The sequence below is a fragment of the Bos grunniens genome, chromosome 23, assembly GCF_055505025.1.
Source record: "Bos grunniens cultivar Pamir isolate PY7600 chromosome 23, Bosgru_T2T1.0, whole genome shotgun sequence".
Classification (NCBI taxonomy): Eukaryota; Metazoa; Chordata; class Mammalia; order Artiodactyla; family Bovidae; genus Bos; species Bos grunniens.
The window spans coordinates 38,289,193-38,312,487 of NC_141187.1; the positions used below are offsets into that span (position 1 = coordinate 38,289,193).

Sequence of the window (23,295 nt, forward strand, 5' to 3'; positions counted from 1 at the left end):
TATGAATGACTATTACTCACAGAAAACAACAAAAGTCAGAAAACAATTGAATGATATGGATATGTATAAAACACAGAGAGAAAACTGTCAACCTAGAATTCTACAGCCAGTGAAAATATCCTTCAATAAATGAGGTTTAAATAAATTTCTGGATAAAAGAAAGCTGAGAAAATGCATTACTAGCAGATCCTCACCTCAAGAAATGCTAAAGGACATTCTTCAGACTGAAGAGAAATGATAACAGATGGAACTTTAATTATACAAAGAGAAATCAATAACGCTCTTAGTAAATATGTGGATACATTTTTAAAAACCTGGCTTTCTTATTTTTTAAAATTTATTTAAAGCAAAATTGACCATTTAAATTAACTATAGTAACATTTTGGAAGGAAGGGCGGTGGTGAGGAGATACCCCTTGTCCAAGGTAAGGAGCAATGGCTGCGCTTTGCTGGAGCAGCCGTGAAGAGATACCCCACGCCCAAGGTAAGAGAAACCTAAGTAAGACGGTAGGTGTTGCAAGAGGGCATCAGAGGGCAAACACACTGAAACCACACTCACAGAAAACTAGTCAATCTAATCACACTAGGACCACAGCCTTGTCTAACTCAATGAAACTAAGCCATGCCCGTGGGGCAACCCAAGACAGGCAGATCATGGTGGAGAGATTTGACAGAATGTGGTCCACTGGAGAAGGGAATGGCAAACCACTTCAGTATTCTTGCCTTGAGAACCCCATGAACAGTATGAAAAGGCAAAATGATAGAATACTGAAAGACAAACTCCCCAGGTCAGTAGGTGCCCAATATGCTACTGGAGATCAGTGGAGAAATAACTCCAGAAAGAATGAAGGGATGGAGCCAAAGCAAAAACAATATCCAGCTGTGGATGTGACTGGTGATAGAAGCAAGGTCCGATGCTGTAAAGAGCAATATTGCATAGGAACCTGGAATGTCAGGTCCACGAATCAAGGCAAATTGGAAGTGGTCAAACAAGAGATGGCAAGAGTGAATGTCGACATTCTAGGAATCAGCGAACTGAAATGGACTGGAATGGGTGAATTTAACTCAGATGACCATTATATCTACTACGGCGGGCAGGAATCCCTCAGAAGAAATGGAGTGGCCATCATGGTCAACAAAAGAGTCCGAAATGCAGTACTTGGATGCAATCTCAAAAACGACAGAATGATCTCTGTTCGTTTCCAAGGCAAACCATTCAATATCACAGTAATCCAAGTCTGCCCCAATCAGTAACGCTGAAGAAGCTGAAGTTGAACGGTTCTATGAAGACCTACAAGACCTTTTAGAACTAACACCCAAAAAAGATGACCTTTTCATTATAGGGGACTGGAATGCAAAAGTAGGAGGTCAAGAAACACCTGGAGTAACAGGCAAATCTGGCCTTGGACTACAGAATGAAGCAGGGCAAAGACTGATAGAGTTTTGCCAAGAAAATGCACTGGTCATAACAAACACCCTCTTCCAACAACACAAGAGAAGACTCTACACATGGACATCACCAGTCAACACCGAAATCAGATTGATTATATTCTTTGCAGCCAAAGATGGAGAAGCTCTATACAGTCAGCAAAAAAAAAAGACCATGAGCTGACTGTGGCTCAGACCATGAACTCCTTATTGCCACATTCAGACTTAAATTGAAGAAAGTAGGGAAGACCACTAGACCATTCAGGTATGACCTAAATCAAATCCCTTATGATTATACAGTGGAAGTGAGAAATAGATGTAAGGGCCTAGATCTGATAGACAGAGTGCCTGATGAACTATGGAATGAGGTTCGTGACATTGTACGGGAGACAGAGATCAAGACCATTCCCATAGAAAAGAAATGCAAAAAAGCAAAATGGCTGTCTGGGGAGGCCTTACAAATAGCTGTGAAAAGAAGAGAAGCGAAAAGCAAAGGAGAAAAGGAAAGATATAAACATCTGAATGCAGAGTTCCAAAGAATAGCAAGAAGAGATAAGAAAGCCTTCTTCAGCGATCAATGCAAAGAAATAGAGGAAAACAACAGAATGGGAAAGACTAGGGATCTCTTCAAGAAAATCAGAGATACCAAAGGAACATTTCATGCAAAGATGAGCTCGATAAAGGACAGAAATGGTATGGACCTAATAGAAGCAGATGATATTAAGAAGAGATGGCAAGAATACACAGAAGAACTGTACAAAAAAGATCTTCACAACCCAGATAATCACGATGGTGTGATCACTGACCTAGAGCCAGACATCCTGGAATGTGAAGTCAAGTAGGCCTTAGAAAGCATCACTACAAACAAAGCTAGTGGAGGTGAGGGAATTCCAGTTGAGCTATTCCAAATCCTGAAAGATGATGCTGTGAAAGTGCTGCACTCAGTATGCCAGCAAATTTGGAAAATTCAGCAGTGACCACAGGACTGGAAAAGGTTAGTTTTCATTCCAATCCCAAAGAAAGGCAATGCCAAAGAATGCTCAAACTACCGCACAATTGCACTCATCTCACACGCTAGTAAAGTAATGCTCAAAATTCTCCAAGCCAGGCTTCAGCAATATGTGAACCATGAACTTCCAGATGTTCAAGCTGGTTTTAGAAAAGGCAGAGGAACCAGAGATCAAATTGCCAACATCCGCTGGATCATAGAAAAAGCAAGAGAGTTCCAGAAAAACATCTATTTCTGCTTTATTGACTATGCCAAAGCCTTTGACTGTGTGGATCACAATAAACTGTGGAAAATTCTGTAAGAGATGGGAATACCAGACCACCTGATCTGCCTCTTGAGAAATCTGTATGCAGGTCAGGAAGCAACAGTTAGAACTGGACATGGAACAACAGACTGGTTCCAAATAGGAAAAGGAGTTCGTCAAGGCTGTATATTGTCACCCTGCTTATTTAACTTCTATGCAGAGTACATCATGAGAAACGCTGGACTGGAAGAAACACAAGCTGGAATAAAGATTGCCGGGTGAAATATCAATAACCTCAGATATGCAGATGACACCACCCTTATGGCAGAAAGTGAAGAGGAACTAAAAAGCCTCTTGATGAAAGTGAAAGTGGAGAGTGAAAAAGTTGGCTTAAAGCTCAACATTCAGAAAACGAAGATCATGGCATCCGGTCCTACCACTTCATGGGAAATAGATGGGGAAACAGTGGAAACAGTGTCAGACTTTATTTTTCTGGGCTCCAAAATCACTGCAGATGGTGACTGCAGCCATGAAATTAAAAGACGCTTACTCCTTGGAAGGAAAGTTATGACCAACGTACATAGCATATTCAAAAGCAGAGACATTACTTTGCCAACAAAGGTCTGTCTAGTCAAGGCTATGGTTTTTCCTGTGGTCATGTATGGATGTGAGAGTTGGACTGTGAAGAAGGCTGAGTGCCAAAGAATTGATGCTTTTGAACTGTGGTGTTGGAGAAGACTCTTGAGAGTCCCTTGGACTGCAAGGAGATCCAACCAGTCCATTCTGAAGGAGATCAGCCCTGGGATTTCTTTGGAAGGAATCATGCTGAAGCTGAAACTCCAGTACTTTGGCCACCTCATGCAAAGAGTTGACTCATTGGAAAAGACTCTGATGCTGGGAGGGATTGGGGGCAGGAGGAGAAGGGGACAACAGAGGATGAGATGGCTGGATGGTATCATTGACTCGATGGACATGAGTCTGAGTGAACTCCGGGAGTTGGTGATGGACAGGGAGGCCTGGCATGCTGCGATTCATGGGGTCACAAAGAGTCAGACACGACTGAGCAACTGATCTGATCTGATCTGATCATTTTGATGTGGATTTTAAAACATAAATAGAAGCAAAATATATGATAATTCATAAAGAATGGAGTAGTAGCATATGGAATTATACTACTGCAAGATTCTCGTATTTTACATGAAGTAGTACAATATTACTTTAAGTGGACTATGACAAACTAAGAATGTATAATAAACTCCCTAGGGCAATAGTTTTTAAAACAAATACAAAGAGGAATACCTAAAAAGTCAACCGACATTCAACAAATGTTGCATCACAATCGGATGTGTGTGCATTAGTCGCTCAGTCATGTCCAACTTTTGCAACCCATGGACTATTGCCTGCCAGGTTCCTCTGTCCGTGGAATTCTCCAGGCAAGAATATTGGAGTGGGTTGCCATTTCCTTCTCCAGGGCGTCTTCCCAATCCAGGGAGTGAACCTGGGTCTCCCCATTGTGGGCAGATTCTTTTACTGTCTGAGACACCAGGGAAGCCCCACAATTGGATATCCATATGCAAAAAGTAAACTTCTATCAGTACAAAAATTAACTCAAAGTGGATCACAGATCTAAATATAAAACCCAAACTTTAAACTTTATAGAAGAACACATAGGAGAAAGTCTCTGTGACCTTGGGTAAGGCAAAGATTTCTTACATATGACAACAAAAGCAAGATCCATAAAAGAACAAATTGATAAATTACATTTAATCAGAAATAGAAACTCCTGCCATTTATAATAAGAAAATGAAGAGGATGAAAATACCAAATACAAATGAGGGTAAATATTTGCAAATCATCTGATAAAAAAAACTTGGATCCAGAAAATATAAAGAATTCTCAAAATTCAATAGTAAGAAAACAACAACCCAATTTTTTTAAATGGTCAAAAGATTTGAATACATATTTGGCCAAAGAAAATAAGCAGATTTTAAAAAAATGTTCAATCTCAGTCATTAGGGAAATGCAAATTAAAATCACAGTGAGATGCTATAGCATCTATTAGAATGTCTAAAATTATATCAGTGTGGATGAATATGTGGAGCACCTGAACATTCCTACACAGAGAATGGGGATATAAAATAATGCAACCATGGGAAAACAGCTTGACAGTTTCTTAAAATGTTAAACCTAAGCCTATCATAGGATTCAGCCATTCTCCTACCAGAGATTAACTCAAGAGAACAGAAAGCATGTGCCAAAACTAAGACTTGCACTCAAATGATTATAGAAATTTTATCTTTAATAGCCCCAAACTGAACACAGTCCCAATGTTCATAAGTAGATGAATGGATACAAATGGAATGCTTGCCTGTAATAGAAAGTAATGAATTGACACACTCAAATATAAGGAGGGCTTCCCTTGTGGCTCAGCTGGTGAAGAGTCTGCCTGTAATGGGGGAGACCTGTGTTTGATCCCTGGGTTGGGAAGATCCCCTGGAGAAGGGAAAGGCTACCCCCTCCAGTATTCTGGCCTGGAGAATTCCATGGACTGTATAGTCCATGGAGTCCCAAAGAGTTGGACACAACTGAGTGATTTTCACTTTTAAGTATAAGGGTGAACCAAAATTGATTATGCTACTGGAAGAAGCCAAACAAAAAAAGAGCAGACAGAGCATGATTCCATTTTTACACAGTTCTAAACAATGCAAACTAATCTATAGTAACAGAAAGCATATCTGTAGTTACTACCAAGGGATTAAAAAAATGGGGAGGAGAAGAGATGGGGAAAAAGATTACAGAAGGCGCACTGAAGAAATATGTCAGGAGTGATGGATATGTTTATTATCTTGGTTATGGGAATGGTTTTGCAGGTGTATACATATGACAAAACCTATAAAATTGTACACTTTAAATATGTACCGTTTATTGTATGTCAACTATGCCTTAAAAAAGCTATTTTTAAAAAGTCAATAGAGGAAACAGAATACTAAAAAATATTTTACTAACTCCAAAAAGTAGGAAAAGAGAAGCAAAAATTTCTACTAATCAAAATATACCATTAAGAAAATGCAAAGGGAAGTCACAAGAGAAAAATCATATATATATATATATATAATTATATATCACGGGACTTGAATCCAAAATACATAAATCCACTACAAATCAACATTTTTAAAAAGGAAGCTTATTTTCAAATGGGCAAAATGCTTAGATACTTCACCAAAAGTATATTAGTATGATAAAAAGAAAACATGGAGTGCTCAATTTTCCTAGTCAACAAAGAAATGCAAATTAAAACCACAATGAGAAGCCACTTATTTCACTAAAAAATAATAGTTAAAAAGACTAACAACCATCAAATGCTGGCAAGAATGTGCAGTGATTAGCACTCTCATACCATTGCTGGGTATATAAAATTGTACAATCCCTACACAAAAAGTTTCTTGGCTTCTTATAAAATTAAAAATGTACCTCCCCAAGACTCAGCAATTCCATTCTAAGTATTTAACTCAAGAAAATTAAAACACATATCTACCAAAAGACATGCACAAAAATGTTCACTGCAACTTTATTCATAATCCCAAGCTTACCCTAAAGTCCATTAGGAAGAGAATGGATAAGGAAATTATAGTATATTCATATGATTGAAAATTACTAAGCAATCTAAAGAGGAAAATGGAAACATGTAACAACATCGGTAAATCTTAAACCCTTTTTGTCATGCTAAAGAAGTCAGACACACAAAAGAATATGTATACCATATGATTTCATTTACATGGTGTTTAAGAACAGGCAAAAATAATCTACTGTGATAGAACAGGATTTGCTTCTTGAGAGGGACTGACGGCAACATGGCACAAGCAAGGTCTCTAGAGTGATGAAAATGTACATCTACACTGGGATGTTTGTTTACACAGGTGTGTAGGTCTGTCAAAAATCACTGGACCTACACTTATTTACTATGTATTTTACTCTCTGTAAATTTACTCTCTAAATCAAAAATCAAACTCAAGAAAATCATAATGATTTGTGAATTCAAAATCTGAGTAGAAATTTATCCTGAGCATCACACAAAAGGATGTGATCTAAAATATAAAAGAAATATTGCAAATGCAGCCTAATATTATCATGTTAAATAAGGATGTTGGGTATATGGGGTGTCTGTAACATTAGCTTCTGTGTTTTCCTGTATGCATAAAATATTTCAAATTAATTAAAAATTATGATGAAGTTAAAATGTGTCTCCAATCTTAGTTGTATCTTTACAGTCAGACATGGGTCAGAGATCAACAAATAATGTCATTGTTTTAAAAGATCCCATGAAAAAGAAATGCAAGGTTATTGACCCATGATTTCTTTCCTTCTTTTTGAGCTTCTAAACACACTTTTTATTGCCATAGTCTGGAATGCATGTGAACAACCAAAGGTTGCCAGACATTTGAAGAAGATTTGATCAAAACATAAGAACAAAAAATTCTCTGAAAAAACAGGAAATGCATAGAACAGAAAATATTAACATTAATATCCTTATTTAAAATATGTTGTATTCATGAAAGAACAGCATATTATGTTCATCATTTTATGGAAACAAAATACCTTGACAGAAGAGTGTAGAAATCATGAGTGGTGTGTCAATAAATTATCATAAGGTGAACATAAATGGGACCCATGATTTCTGAATGAAGTCAATATTCTATTGCCACTTAACAGTATGATATATAGCCTTCGTCTCAAACCAAGATGTCAGTTTCCTAATTTGTTAGATTTGTCACAGTATTGTAAATCCTACAAGCCAATTATTTCATCAGATGAATTGGGAGCATAATTTCTGCACTATGTTTTGTTCCAATTTTGCTCTTGAAATCTGGGCATCTGACTGTTCCACTCAACTGAAAAACCACAGCCAAGCTCTTTGGGCAATTTACTCTTGCATTTTAAATGCAAAGAGCTTTCTTAGTGAATTGATCCTATTGTTTACAATGTCATTCAATTGTCACCACTGAATTTCACTCAACTTGATTTACTAGAGAGGCCAGATTCTTCAAAAATTTCATTTTCATACATGTCTCACATGGAGGTGACATTTGAGAGAATCAACTGCGTCATTAGTTTTCTTACTTCATTAGTACGCTAATTAGTGTCCACTGAGTTCTCAGAGGGTGGGTGGTAAGTCAGTCTAGTCATATCTGATTCCATCAACCAATTTCTTGTGCTTTATATTAAACACAGACTCTACTGTAGGTAGGAGGTGAATACAAAACTATAAATGACACAGCCCAGGACTTTCCAATGAGAAAAAGACCTGATGTTCACACAAATAACTATAATGCCTGAATAGGAAAAATGCCAGAAGAGATGCAAGGAAAGGGTTTAGGAATTCAAAGGAGGGAAAACTTGCCGGTAGGAGAGAGTGGATTATGAGGAAAGAGTTCTTAATGGTAAGGATGTTTTTAAAAGCTTTTTAATGGTGAGGATTTCAGAAGCTGGGCAGAGGGAAGGAGGGAGGGTGTTTGGGGGGGCATTTATAGAGACGCACAGATACATCTAGCGGGGACCCTGAAGTGTAAAGATTCAGACTGGAATGAGGTTGGAGCAGTAAATAAAAGGGGCCAACACGGGGGGCAATGTTTTTGGCTGCAAGTAGCTGAAAGGCTGACCCTGATTTAAACTACGAAATAGTATCATATCAGTATCACAGGATGTCCAGAAGCAGGGCAGACTGGAGAGTTAGTAGTTGCTTCAGCGGCTGGGGGTTGCCATTAAGGACCTAGACTCTCTCTGCTCTTCCATCCTTGAGGCTGGCTTACTTTCAGGAAACCCAGTCACATGCAGCATCCAAAGACAGACTTCACTTCTTTCTAAGCCTCTCTCAAGACCAAGAAAAGTTCCAGAGGCCTCTGACACACTTCTCACATCTCACTGGCCAGAACTGTGTAATTAGCACATTTCTAAACCAATCATTGACAACAGGATTTGGATTATTGTTAGACCAATCAGAGCCTTCCTTTTACTCTGAGATGCATTTCCAAGTAGAGTATAAATGGAGATCTGAGAAAAATAAGGGTTATCTTAGGATACCTGCAAAGTCACTTCATTCGTGTCTGACTCTGTGCGGCCCTATGGACTCTAGCGCACCAGGCTCCTCTGTCCATGGGATTCTCCAGGAAAGAATACTGGAGCGGGTTGCCAGGATAAAGGAAGGAGGAAAAGAAATGAGTGCCAAATGCAAACCACTAACATCCACTGTGGGGACCAGCACCTGTCACATCCCTCTATGAAGGGGCACAGGTCTGCTGTAGACTGTAGGTCAACACCCATGGATCTGGATAATGCAGAACTTGCACAAGGGCTAGGCTGAGATAGCTGGACTTAATTCCACAGACACGAAGAGACTTATATATGTTGAGCAGGGAAATAATATAATCAGAATATGATATTTAGAGACTTACAAGAAAGAAGAAAGTGGAGAAAACCACTAGACCATTCAGGTATGACCTAATTAAATCCCTTATGACTATACAGTGGAAGTGAGAAATAGATTTAAGGGACTAGATCTGATAGACAGAGTGCCTGATTAACTATGGACAAAGGTTCGTGACTTTGTACAGGAGAAAGGAATCAAGACCAACCCCAAAAAAAGAAATGCAAAAAAGCAAAATGGCTGTCTGGGGAGGCCTTACAAATAGCTGTGAAAAGACGGGAAGCTAAAGGCAAGGACAAAAGGAAAGATATACCCATTTGAATGCAGAGTTCCAAAGAATAGCAAGGAGAGATAAGAAAGCCTTCCTCAGCGATCAACACAAAGAAACAGAGGAAAACAATACAATGAGAAAGACTAGAGATCTCTTCAAGAAAATTAGAGATGCCAAGGGAACATTTCATGCAAAGATGGGCTCGATAAAGGACAGAAATGGTATGGACCTAACAGAAGCAGAAGATATTAAGAAGAGGTGGCAAGAATACACAGAAGAACTGTACAAAAAGATCTTCACGACCTAGATAACCATGATGGTGTGATCACTGACCTAGAGCCAGACATCCTGGAATGTGAAGTCAAGTGGGCCTTAGAAAGCATCACTATGAACAAAGCTAGTGGAGGTGATGGAATTCCAGTTGAGCTATTTCAAATCCTGAAAGATGATGCTGTGAAAGTGCTGCACTCAGTATGCCAGCAAATTTGGAAAATTCAGCAGTGGCCACAGGACTGGAAGAGGTCAGTTTTCATTCCAATCCCAAAGAAAGGCAATGCCAAAGAATGCTCAAACTACCGCACAATTGCACTCATCTCACATGCTAGTAAAGTAATGCTCAAAATTCTCCAAGCCAGGCTTCAGCAATACTTGAACCATGAATTTCCAGATGTTCAAGCTGGTTTTAGAAAAGGCGGAGGAATCAGAGATCAAATTGCCAACATCCGCTGGATCATGGAAAAAGCAAGAGAGTTCCAGAAAAATATCTATTTCTGCTTTATTGACTATGCCAAAGCCTTTGACTGTGTGGATCACAAGAAACTGTGGAAAATTCTGAAAGAGATGGGAATACCAGACCACCTGACCTACCTCTTGAGAAATCTGTATGCAGGTCAGGAAGCAACAGTTAGAACTGGACATGAACAACAGACTGGTTCCAAATAGGAAAAGGACTCCGTCAAGGCTGTATATTGTCACCCTGCTTATTTAACTTCTATGCAGAGTACATCATGAGAAATGCTGGGCTGGAAGAAACACAAGCTGGAATCAAGATTGCCGGGAGAAATATCAATAACCTCAGATATGCAGATGACACCACCCTTATGGCAGAAAGTGAAGAGGAACTAAAAAGCCTCTTGATGAAAGTGAAAGAGGAGAGTGAAAAAGTTGGCTTAAAGCTCAACATTTACAAAACGAAGATCATGATATCCGGTCCCATCACTTCATGGCAAATAGATGGGGAAACAGTGGAAACAGTGGCTGACTTTATTTTTCTGGGCTCCAAAATCATTGCAGATGTTGATTGCAGCCATGAAATTAAAAGACGCTTACTCCTTGGAAGGAAAGTTATGACCAACCTAGATAGCATATTCAAAAGCAGAGACATTACTTTGTCAACAGAGGTCTGTCTAGTCAAGGCTATGGTTTTTCCTGTGGTCATGTATGGATGTGAGAGTTGAACTGTGAAGAAAGCTGAGCACCGAAGAATTGATGCTTTTGAACTGTGGTGTTGGAGAAGACTCTTGAGAGTCTCTTAGACTGCAAGGAGATCCAACCAGTCCATCCTAAAGGAGATCAGTCCTAGGTGTTCATTGGAAGGACTGATGTTGAAGCTGAAACTCCAATACTTTGGCCACCTGATGTGGAGAGCTAACTCATTTGAAAAGACCCCGATGCTGGGGAAGATTGAGGGCAGGAGGAGAAGGGGAGAACAGAGGATAAGATGGTTGGATGACATCACCAACTCAATGGACATGAGTTTGGGTGAACTCCGGGAGTTGGTGATGGACAGGGAGGCGAGGCATGCTGCAGTTCATGGGGTTGCAAAGAGTCAGAAACGACTGAGTGACAATTGAACTGATAAGACAGAGGTTGTGAAAGTAGAGAAAATGCCTGTGTACCTGAAAGTACCATGACTATTTGTAAAAAAAAAAAAAAAAAGTAAAATTTTCACTAGCAAATCTCAATGTGAAATTTTTGTTTTTAGTGGCACCCCTTCCTCAATATTTCTGCCTGGCATTTGGCCAATGCAGCCTTACACGTTAAGCTTTCCTATCATATGAGGCAAAGCGTAGGGGCAGATAGGATGGAACAGAGGCACATAACCAGTAAGCCCATGCTACTCCAACTGTCACCCCTTAAAAGCAATAAAAATCCCCTGTCTGCGCCTCTGGCATAGATTCTGGTTTTGAGATTCTGCTTTTATCTAATTTATGGTGTATTTAGTTCCCTGAGTTGAGTTTCCATCTCCCTGTGTATTTTCAGAGCTCAATTATTCCAACTCTATTCATTCCACTTCCAATTGCCCCTTGTTAAGACCGTGCTAATTAAGGTCTTCTATTGCTATTTCTTTTAAGACTCTTGCTATTATGACCTTCCCAGGGATGTCCTGTGATTCTTCCATGTAACTTATAAGGTCTCCCTCTCCTCATTTTCATCTGGGGTTTTCAATATGCCATCCAGCCAACTTTGTCCAAATACACAATATTCTTGCTCCTATAAACCAGAGCGAGTGAAATTATTTAAGTGTATTTTAATTTTTCAATCAAATCTCTGAACTCACTTTGCGGAGTCAGTATTTGTATCTCTTACCACCAGACTTTTAAAGGGTGCAGAATATCACAGGATTAAATTTGGAGCTTAAGTCTCTAAAGATGCTCAAGTGTTGACAGTCAGGCTTCAGGGAATGATGTTGTGAACTCATCTCTGAGGTGGTGAGTCACTGTGTCAAAAGAACATTTTGAGCATACCTGACTGTCTTATTTTTCAGTCAGAGGTTTGTCAGTTACATCCCTTACATCCTGAGCCTCCTGAGAGAGGTCCCTTCTCCCTACCTTTTTCTGTGGTGGCTCATTGCCCTGAGCCAACTGGGCATCACCAGTGGTGGCCTCTCTAAGTGGGGGAAGGGGCAGGGAGGGAAAGTCAATGCCAGGTCTAGGAGGAGCCCTTTTACTCCCTTTTACCTCTTTTCCATGACCCTTAAGCAATCCCATAGACACTTCAAGCTTGTCAGCAACACAAGGAAATGGCTTGTGGTGTTTCCTAGGGGACAAATTCTGGGGGACTGGGAATGACTCATGGTCATGGAATGGGCTTCCCTGTGGCTTAGATGGTAAAGAATCTGCCTGCAATTCAGAAGACCCAAGTTTGAGCCCTGGGTCAGAAAGATTCCCCTGGAGGAGAAAATGGCTCCCCACTCCAGTATTCTTGCCTGGGAAATCCCATGGACAGAGGAGCTGGTGGCCTACAGTCCATGGAGTTGCAAAGAGGTGGACATGACTCAGGGACTAACACACACAGACACACACACAGGTCATGGAAAGGGAAACAGAATAGCCAACATTGAGGTCAATGAAACAGAAGCTTAACTAGGGAACAGGGAGCCTTTTCCTGATCAAGGTCTGACTTCAGGGTTTGCAGACCTAGGACAACCCTCCATATGGTCTCCTCTCAAATTCCTCATCAGTCTCTGCCCAGGCAGCAGATGCAGTGATTCATCCTGCAGGAGGAGGTGCCACTCTGTGCCACTGCCCTATGGGCAATGCATTCCTACCAGCCTGTACCAGAGCTGGGAACAGACTCCCCCAGTGGAAGATGCTACGTGGGGAAGGTGGGTTTTCTGCATTCCTGAGACTGGACTGTCTTGAAGTTTAGAAGTGGAAATGCAGAGTCAAACCCACTGTCCCCAAACTTGTAACACGTTAGTTTCAGAGCTTGGACCAGAACCCAGTCTCCCAAACCAGAGCTCCTTTACGACAACTCCATCATGAGTGAACTGGGTTTTTCAGAATGAGTCTGAGGGCCTGAACAGTTCTGCTTACATAATTTATATGAGAGGAAAAAGCATGGGGAATTTCTAACGATCAATTCTGCTAACACTATTAACAGGGGACATCCCAAACTGGACCTTCAGCTTTCTGTGTCAGTCCTTTCCTCTAAATGCCTCTAGCATGTCTTCCTAGTATTGAACAAACATCGGTTCTGCCTAGGTCATGGATTTTGTCAATATGAACTGAAAATGTGCTGGCTTTTTTTTTTTAATCATCACTCACAGCTTTCTTAATTAACCTGCTGATAGAATCAGCAGCACAGTTCACTGCTCATTGTTTGCCCTCCAGCCACTGCAGAGTCAAGATGCTCTTTGAGAAGTCCAGAACCCTTGCCTGAGGTTGTTTTGTTTTCCAGAAAGAAAGGGGGACAAGAAACCCAAACCCTCACAACCACAGTGAATTTGACTTAATTGCTTAAACTTCCTTCTGATTGTTTTGCCCCGAGTAACAGCCCTTCCTTAACTAATAACTTTAATTATAGCAACCGCTAGTTATAAAAGTACACCTCTTCTCTTGACTTGGTCTGTTCCTGCAAAACTTCTAATTATGAAACCAAGGATCAGCAAGTCACCGTCCTGGGTTTTCATTAGATGGGATTAGGATCCAGCAATTACACACATCGCATATTTCATGCTCAGTACATCGGGCTGTCGTGGCTGAAGTCAACCCGCTGGGCTTTGTCTCTCACGTCTTCCTGACACAAGCAATGAGTACAAAGCAAAAACAGGATTCTGGTTCCCAAAGAACTCATCTTCAGAAAATAACGAAGTTGAGGCTATTGTGTATCCTCTTTAAGGTGAATGTAGATTTCCTGATGAAACCCAAATTCTTCATTTCATCTCAAAAAGTTTACTAGTACAGTTACTGTTAAAAAAATAAAAAAGCTGTTTAAATTTAAGGCACAGAGAAACCCAGTATGACCTTCTTCTCTGCCTCTGTACCCACAACATTTTCATCTGATTATGAAGAAAATAAAATGTTCCTGTACTTCAGACTATTGTGTCAGTATTCTTGTTACGGGAAGCTTAAAGACCATGTTGAACTCAGTCACAGTGAGAAATTACTTAAATGATCTATTTTAGCTGTGTTATTGCCAGGTAAGGATCATCTCGTGTTTGATGACACATACTCAGTGGTTGATTGTGCAAGAAATGGTGATGTTCTTCTAGAATGTTTTGCCTCCTTACACATCAGTCCAGCTTGCTTTCCCCACACTGTCTTGAAAAAACTGCCCTTTCTCTTTGAAAATTACTCAGCAGTCTCAGAGACCCTCCCACTTGCTGGCTCTTCTGTGATGCTGTGGGGTGGACATTTTCACCCCCAGCCTCGCCCCCACCCCCAGGCAGTCCGTGGTTGGCCCTCACTTTCATAAGTTGGGAGAAGCAGCAAGGGCAGCTCTCAACATGTGGCCACCGTATGCAGAGAGCTGATCGCCGGGTGGGTGGTGTGCATGAACTATCCTTTCTGTCGTGATGATGGACACCCTCCTTCCCACACGCCACAAGAATTTCCTATAGCCTCAGCTGAAAAACTGGATCCTAACAAAATGATTTCTAAACAGGGACTGTATCTGCTTAATGGGATGCTGACTACAAAAGTTTCACTCCCGAGTTTTCTCCAGGTCCCTCCTTTTGTGTTTCCTCTTCTCTTACTGTTGTCCATTGTTTATAGAGATATATAATGTTAAATAGGTGTCTGGTCAATTAGAATTGCTTTAAAAAAAATGACAGTAGGCAGTTATTTGAAATTTGTAAGCCACTTCTCTGTCCTAGAGACGGCAAGTCCTCTTGGGGGTGTCCCTGGCTTTGGGGAGAATTGTTTTAATGCAAAGTAAATAGGTATCAACAAACCAGTGTCTGGTACATTGGAGTAGACTAACTAAAGGCTTCTGGCGGGAAAAGACACCAAGGGTCCCCAAAGGGGGTCTCAGCATGATGGCAGAGAGCGAGCCTGGAATCATAAGCCCAGCTCCACAAGAACAGTGTGACGGAGAAGTGGTTCCGGTGTAGGAGGGACAGTGTGGGTGTGGTGGGAAACAGCCAAGCAAGGAAATGTAAACCAAGAGCTATGGACCTTGGGAGAGTGATTATCATCCTCTCGGCACGGAGACCTGAGACAGCAATGGTATCGTCACAGGAGAGCCTGGAGCACTGAGCTGTGACCATGTGGGTCCCCAGGAAGGCAGTGATGGAGCAAAAGCAGCCACGAGGTGGGCTACCTCGTGTATAGGGCAGGTCTGTCTCCAAGAGATGTTTATTCCCACAACTCAGGAGTCTGGATAACTTAGAGACATTGGATATCCCGTCAATCTCTGGAGGCCTAAGCTAGACCTAACTTAAGAATCAAAAGGACATGGCTTCATATGTATCCAAGGTGGGACTCTAATTATTTTGGCTAATTTAGAACCAAACAAGTTAACGGACATGAACTTGGGTGAACTCCAGGAGATGGTGAGGGAGAGGGAGGCCTGATGCGCGGCAGTTCATGGGACCACAAAGAGTTGGACACGACTTAGCAACTGAACAGCAACAAGAACCAAAAAAAAAAAAAAAGACTATAGAAATCAATCAGTTCTCATTTTGCAGAGAAGATGTAAGCAAGTCCAGAGTAATTTACAAAGCAAGTAATGGGTAGAATTTCTATGGAAGACATAGATGTGACTGCCAGCCCAGTGTCTTTTCCATTGTCAAAATGCATTTCTAAATTCAGTATTATTTGCTGTAAATACTCTGAGATTTAGGAGGGTGCAAACTTCAGCTCCTACTTTGGAATTTTGAGACTAAGCCTGAATTTTCCAGTTTCATGCTTTGGGAATATATGTTATCAGCTTTCCTCTAGTAACTAGGGGAGCCTAGAGATTTCTTAGTAAGGTAATTATGGAGACAAAACTCTTATTTTTGACCCCAATCCCAGATCTCTCCTGAGCTCCTGTCCTTTATATGCAGCCACCAATACAAAATCTCCATCTAGATGATCAACATGGTTACAGCTTAGAGAGTCATCTCAGTCTCCACCCAACCAGCCCTGGTGCCCCCCAAACAAAATCCTGTTCCTCCTCCCAGGGTCTCTGTTTGAGGAAGGGCACCCCAGTCTTCTCCTCAGCCATACAGTCCTACAGTCCTAAAAATTTATTTTCTACCCTCTTTTCCATTCCCGCTGTGATGACAGTACTACACGATCTTGCCATCTTTTGCCTGTACTAAAATAATTTCCTAATTGGCCTCTTGGTTTTTCATCTTATTCTAGATCTTCTTCCTCACTGTCCTCTGAGTGATTTTTGAAAATATAAATCGGATCATGTTATTCTTTCAGTGGTTCCATGGGCCATCAAGGTAAGCTCCAAACCCCTTTGCATGCACTGAGCGGCTTTCATCATTTTATTTCATCCAGGTCTTACATCATACCGTCCATCAGGCATCCCCCAAACACTAGGTTCCAGCCGTTTCAAGCGTTCAGAGTTACTCTGAGCAGTCAGCAATTTTTCATGCCTTCTTCTTTCATCATGAGTTCCCCCTACCCTGCCAGTTCGAAATGTTCGTCTGTCTTTTCTCCGGGTGACCACTTACATCCTTGAAGACTCAATTCGAATACCACCTTGTCTACAAAGCTTGTCCTAACCTCTTGATGTGCATGCACGCTGAGTTGTTTTAGTCGTGTCTGACTCTTTGTGACACCATGGACTGTAGCCCACCAGGCTCCTCTGTCCATGGAATTCTCTAGAGAATTCCAGGAATAGTGACATGAGTTGCCATTCCCTCCTCCAGGAGATCTTCCTGACCCAGGGATCAAACCCACGTCTCTTGCCTGCAGGCGGATTCTTTACTGCTGAGCCACCAGGGAAGCTCCAACCTTTCAATTCCATGGGGTAAAGATGAACATACAATTTTTCATGTCCTGACTGAATCCTTTTCCAATTTCTATCCAAGCACCTCTAACATGGTAGAGTCAAAATCTGTTCCATGTCTGTCTCTCCTCCATGATGTTAGGGACAACTTGACGGTAAAAAGCATGTCTTATTTATCTTTTATCTTTGATTTTCTAGCAGCAAGCACGATGCCTGGGATATAGTAGACATTTGATAAATGTTTACAGAAGGAGGGTAGGAGAGAGGGAGAAAGGGAAGGAAGGAGGAGAGGGAGGGGGGAAATTAGATGTGGTCACAAACTATTATAGTTTCACTTTTATTATTTCCAGAAAGAAAGGCATGTGATAAAACTTTGACCATTTTTTCTATAAAACACTGCAACTAATTACCCGAGATAGTTCAGGAACTTAATTAGTAGTGTTAACAAAAGTATTTATTCATTTGCATACTGCACAATACTGCAAAGAACTGACTCATTTGAAAAGATCCTGATGCTGGGAAAGATTGAGGGTGAGAGGAGAAGGGGGTAACAAAGGATGAGATGGTTGGATGGCATCACTGACTCAACGGACATAAGTTTGAGTAAACTCCGGGAGCTGGTGACGGACAGGGAGGCCTGGCGTGCTGCAGTCCATGGGGTCGCAAAGAGTCGGACATGACTGAGCGACTGAACTGAACTGAGCTGGTACTGCACAATGTAGCCATCACTGAGATTTTAAAAAGTCTGCCTTAGTGGCCATAGCAGACACTATTTTTCTATTTAGACGCCCTGCCTGTGTTTGGAGAATGCCCCCGCATATAGGCCTTTTGGGGAGGCAGAGCCCTTGATCCTCTAAAGTAGCTGCAGAGGTGGGTACCACGATCCCAGCAGCCCTGCCAGCCAAGGCACAGACTTAAATGTGCACAGGGCTCGCCAATTCTAAGTCCCCATAAGGAAGAGAAGTTGATGATAGTACGATATGGGGACACAGGGTAACCCTTTTCTAGTGGAGGCAGTGGTATCAGAGCCATCTGAGTTCAGGGCCAGCAGCCATGTGGACCACAGACTGGCGGTGACAGCAGTGTCCCCACTGGCCTGTTCTGCAGAGGGATGTTAGCCAAAAATCTGATGTATCGCCTCCTTCTGATTCTGCCCAGTTGCTGAGCCTGGTCCTTCAGCTGTCGTACAGGTTCTCTGAGCCAACGAATCCTTTCAATAAATTCTTTGGCTGCTTACGGTCCTTTCTGTTCCAACTAACAAACCCCCAAAGATCCAGAAGTCCGTGGTGATTCATAAGTGCTCCTGGCTTCAGCGATCAGGGTCTACTAGTGTGCATGATTTATGTGAGTCTGGTTGGTAAAATACTCAGCCACTGGTGAATCAATGTTTAGTTCAATCCACATTATTACAGGGATTTTTTTTTTTTTTTTTTAGACAGATTAGTTTCCAGAAAAGCATCATTGGGGCAAGTTTTCTTCCCCAAAATCACACTCCCATGTGTTAGTACAATGCCTGGCACATAATAGGTATTTGATAAATACTTGCTGAAGGAACTAATGAATGACTCTTTAAATCCAGGAGAGTGTTACCTAATTTTACTACATCAAATTGGTATTAAGATAAAATCCTACCAAAAGAAACCAGATGGTCTTTAAAAATTCTCTTCCTATGTATGATTTAATGATGAACACACTCAAGAATGATGCTTGTAGATATTTTATCAGTCAGTTCAATTCAACAAATATTTATTTATCTTTATTGATCATTTCTTAGAACTATTCTAGATGTTCATGCTTGGGTTATGGCTCCTCCACTTGCTGTCTGGGACCTTTGGCCAAGCTTAATCTCTATGACCCTCAGTTTCCTCATCAATAAAATGGAGACAATAATCCTTCCTCAAAGGGTTGTTACTGCAATCAAAATGTAACCAATGCCCATTTCTTTTGCTTTTATTATTCCTTTTTCTACTCTCAGTATCCTCTTAAAATTTCAGTCCAAAACCCTCATGAACACTCTCTCTGTTCCACTGAGTCACTATGGATACAAAGGTAAACAAAGCCTGCTCCTACTCTCAAAGAGTTCACTGTGTAGTCAAGGAGATGAACGGGCCAAAGGAAACCAGTAAATGTGGAGAGGACAGCCATGGAAGCAAATACAGGGACTGACTGTGAAGGAGGGAAGTTAAGGAGGAAAAAATGGCAAATAGGGAAGCATTCCTGGAGATGTCCTTGAGTGAAGTCTCCAAAACGAAAAAAGAAAGGGATGGATCTCCAAGAAAAATGAACTCCATGTGCAAAGGCAAACACGAAACATGGCATCTCAGTATTTCTGAAAGGCAAAGTTCAAGACGGATCTGGAAGGAAGCCAAGTTTGCAGGTGGAGATGGATGACTGTTTATGTTAATAAAGGGCCATGGGACTCTGGGTAGTAAAAGGCTCCTAGGGGACTGTATGGGCTTCCCTGGTAGCGCAGCTGGTAAAGAATCCGCCTGCAATGCAGGAGACCCCGGTTCAATTTCTGGGTCGGGAAGATCCCCTGCAGAAGGCATAGGCTACCCCACTCCAGTATTCGTGGGTTTCCCTGGTGGCTCAGATGGTAAAGAATATGCCTGCAATGCAGGAGACCTGGGTTTGATCCCTAGGTTGGGAAGATCCCCTGGAGAAGGGCATGACAACACACTCCAGTATTCTTGCCTGGAGAATCTCAGTGGACAGAGGAGCCTGGCGGGCTACAGTCCGTGGGGTCGCAAAGAGTCAGATATGACTGAGCAACTAAATACAGCACCGCACAGGGGGCTGTAAATGAATGGGTATCTTCAAAACCTCAGTCTGGCAATGGTATGGAGGGTGAATACTGAAAGGCAGAAGCCTGAGCAAGGGGAACCACAGGAGGAAATTACAGCCCTAGTCCAGGTGAATGGCTATGTCGGTGCACTGAAGAAATGGTGTTAGAAACAGGAACGGAGGAAGGAGGTCAACAAGGTTTAAGAAAGCAGTAAACATGTTACTGGAAGGCCTATTCATCTACTTAGGGTTCACTTTTGTTTTATTTCTATTTCCTAGGCATTGTCATGGTGCAAAGGGGTTTAACTGAAGAGGATGATGGTTGCCTGGCATATACATTCCCCACCCGCTGTGTTCAAATAGGAAGATCTAAAGAGCCTCTTGAGGAAAGTGAGAGAGGAGAGTGAAAAAGTTGGCTTAAAGATCAACATTCAGAAAACAAAGATTATGGCATCTGGTCCCATCACTTCATGGGAAATAGATGGGGAAACAGTGGCTGACTTTATTTTGGGGGGCTCCAAAATCACTACAGATGGTGACTGCAGCCATGAAATTAAAAGATGCTTACTCCTTGGAAGGAAAGTTATGACCAACCTAGATAGCATATTAAAAAGCAGAGACATTACTTTGTCAACAAAGGTCTGTCTAGTCAAGGCTATGGTTTTTCCAGCGGTCATTGAGAGTTGGACTATAAAGAAAGCTGAGTATTGAAGAATTGATGCTTTTGAACTGTGGTGTTGGAGAAGACTCTTGAGAGTCCCTTGGACTGCAAGGAGATCCAACCAGTCCATCCTAAAGGAAATCAGTCCTGAATATTCATTGGAAGGACTGATGCTGAAGCTGAAACTCCAATAATTTGGCCACCTGTTACGAAGAGCTGACTCATTTGAAAAGACCCTGATGCTGGGAAAGATTAAGGGCAGGAGGAGAAGGGGATGACAGAGGATGAGATGGTTGGATGGCATCACCGACTCAATGGACATGGGTTTGGGTGGACTCTGGGAGTTGGTGATGGACAGGGAGGCCTGGCGTGCTACAGTTCATGGGGTCGCAAAGAGTCAGACACGACTGAGTGACTGAACTGAACTGATAGCCCCTCAGACACTGCCCAGCACCAGGTTTTGAGTTTGGTTCCAAACCATCGATATGCAAAGAGCACACAAAAATGGAAAAGTTTCTAATATTTTCCATGTCAGAAGATACTTTCGATGTGGTATAGATTTTTCATTTCTCTGGAATTCCTTGTAAAATATTTTACATATTTTAGACAACCCTATTGAAATGTTCAAATGGATCTTTAGCTCAGATTTCTTTTATTTTCACTGATAGCCTCTATATATTCAAATCAGATAGGACAACATGGTAGAAGGAACTATATTCAATATCCTATAGTAAAGTAAAGTAAATGTCGCTCAGTCGTGTCTGACTCTTTGCGACGCCATGGACTGTAGCGTACCAGGTTCCTCCGTCCATGGGATTTTCCAGGCAAGAATACTGGAGTGGGTTGCCATTTCCTTCTCCAGGGGATCTTCCCAACCCAGGGATTGAACCCAGGTCTCCCACGTTGTAGGCAGACGCTTTATCATCTGAGCCACCAGGGAAGTCACCACAATAAGCCATAATAGAAAATAATATGGAAAAGCATATGTGTGTGTGTGTGTGTGTGTGTGTGTATATAACTGAGTCCCTTTGCTGTGCAGAAATTAAGACATTATTGTCAATCAACTCTACTTCAATAAAATAAGATTTTAAAAAATCAAAAAGGAAAATAAAAGGCAAAAGGCTCTTAGGGTAAACACATGATAACATTAGCCAAGAATGTCAAGAATAGCTGCCCTGTTCTGTCAAACAGAAATGAGGCCAGTTATTTCACTGGTTTTACATTCCTCCCCCTGCCCCCCAACAAATCTAATCTCACCCTGGTGTTCCCAGTCTAGGCCAGCAGGAAGACAGGCTAAATGTGGAGGGCAGAGATGCAGATAGACTGGCTCTGTGCCCAGGAGGCCAGGTCAGGATGAAAATCAATATTTCAATAGCTCAGGATTAGGAAACACACATATCAAATCTTGTCCATTAAGGACACAAACATTAAAACCACAGACATCCTGTACCTCACACAGACTGATAGGGATGAAGCGTTTGACTCATCGCAGAAATGTATCCATTATTCTTGTACTTTTCCAACTCGTACAACTTGTATAAAAAACTTCTCAGAATGAGACTGAGGCTGCTCAGAAGACTGCCATGAATAAGCTCTTAAGGACCCTGATAAGCAGCTTTTTGGGGGTGAAGGGAAGGCAGAGCAGGGCTCTTAAATGTGGTTGTGTTATCTGGAAAATAAAAGTCATACTGTAGAGTACAGGGAATTCTGCTCAGTGTTATGTGGCAGCCTGGATGGGAGGGGAGTTGGGGGCAGAATATGTATGGCTGAGTCCCTTTGCTGTCCACCTGAAACTGTCACAACATAGTTAATCAACTCTACCCCAATACAAAATAAAAAATTTAAAAGAAAAGTCACAGAAATCTGAGAGAGAATATGGCTTGGATAGGGAGCAGCCTTTGCTCAGATCTGAACACACCTCCCTGGGTTCCCCCGCCCTGTCCCTCTCATCCAAACCTTTGGAAAATCCAGGCAACTCAAAGTGAGTCCCAGTCAGTTGGTACCTTTCCCTTTTGTATCAAAGGAAAAGCGCTGAAAGCACAGTTATGATTCATATCAGCTCCCACACTGGGATGTGCATCTGCAGGTCTAACTGGGGGGGATTTCACTTGGACCTTTTTTTCCCCTCAAAAATGATGAATGAAAGCAACTGTATTTCGAAAAGGGGTTTTCCTCTAGGACAGATTATGCCGGTGGTGGCCTAGGGCACACTCAGCCACGTGGTGTTGGTTTTCCGGGGCACGCCTCACTCGACGACTTCCAGGTGTCTGGGAAAAGAGAAGAAATCTCAAGAAAGGGTGGGGAGGGGGCGGCGGGCAAGTGCAGAGTCTCAAAGATCTAATTGCAACTTTGACAAGCAGATCAAAGGAGTCTCTCCTTGGTCTTTGATCTCTTGATAACCGCGTTTAGCACCCTCCCCTGGCTGTGCCTGGGGCAGGCAGCCCTCCTTCCTAACTCCCTCAGCTCTTTCAGCTTTAAATAATTCAACTGCTAAGCACTTTCAAAGGTGGGTGGAAATAAGCAAATGCTTTAAGATCCAACTCATGTGTTAGATTGACTGAAGTCCTGTTTACCATTCTAATACCAAATTGGAAAATCAACACCATCGAATCCTAACAAGGAAAGTTGTGGCTTCTGATCCCTCACGTGACTTAAAGTTGTACAGCGAGTGCACATACAGGGGGCAGTGGCCACACCTTCACCTCCAGAGGGGCCTGGAGTCGGGGCGGGGGGCGGGAAGGCAAGAGGTAGCTTCCAATTCTTTTGCTAAAGCTAACGAAGGGGAGACTCTCCACCTGCAGCTGCCC

At 41.9% G+C, this 23,295-nt stretch overlaps 2 long non-coding RNA genes across 8 annotated transcripts in view; one reads left to right on the forward strand and one right to left on the reverse strand.

Annotated features, from left to right (window-relative positions):
• The window catches only part of LOC147347658 (uncharacterized), a 30,723-nt gene extending 9,481 nt beyond the window's left edge, over positions 1-21,242 (forward strand). The window contains exons 2-3 of the long non-coding RNA XR_015152422.1: positions 16,446-16,531; positions 20,107-21,242. This is a non-coding gene — a long non-coding RNA (uncharacterized LOC147347658). The remainder of the gene's footprint in view (positions 1-16,445; positions 16,532-20,106) is intronic.
• The window catches only part of LOC147347657 (uncharacterized), a 131,490-nt gene that overhangs the window by 9,619 nt on the left and 98,576 nt on the right, over positions 1-23,295 (reverse strand). For 3 of the 7 annotated variants that reach the window (XR_015152409.1, XR_015152413.1, XR_015152414.1), the window contains one exon: positions 21,032-22,755. The exons of the other annotated variants lie outside the window; for them this stretch is intronic. This is a non-coding gene — a long non-coding RNA (uncharacterized LOC147347657). Of the gene's footprint in view, positions 1-21,031; positions 22,756-23,295 lie in introns of those variants that run through there. 7 annotated transcript variants of the gene reach the window in all.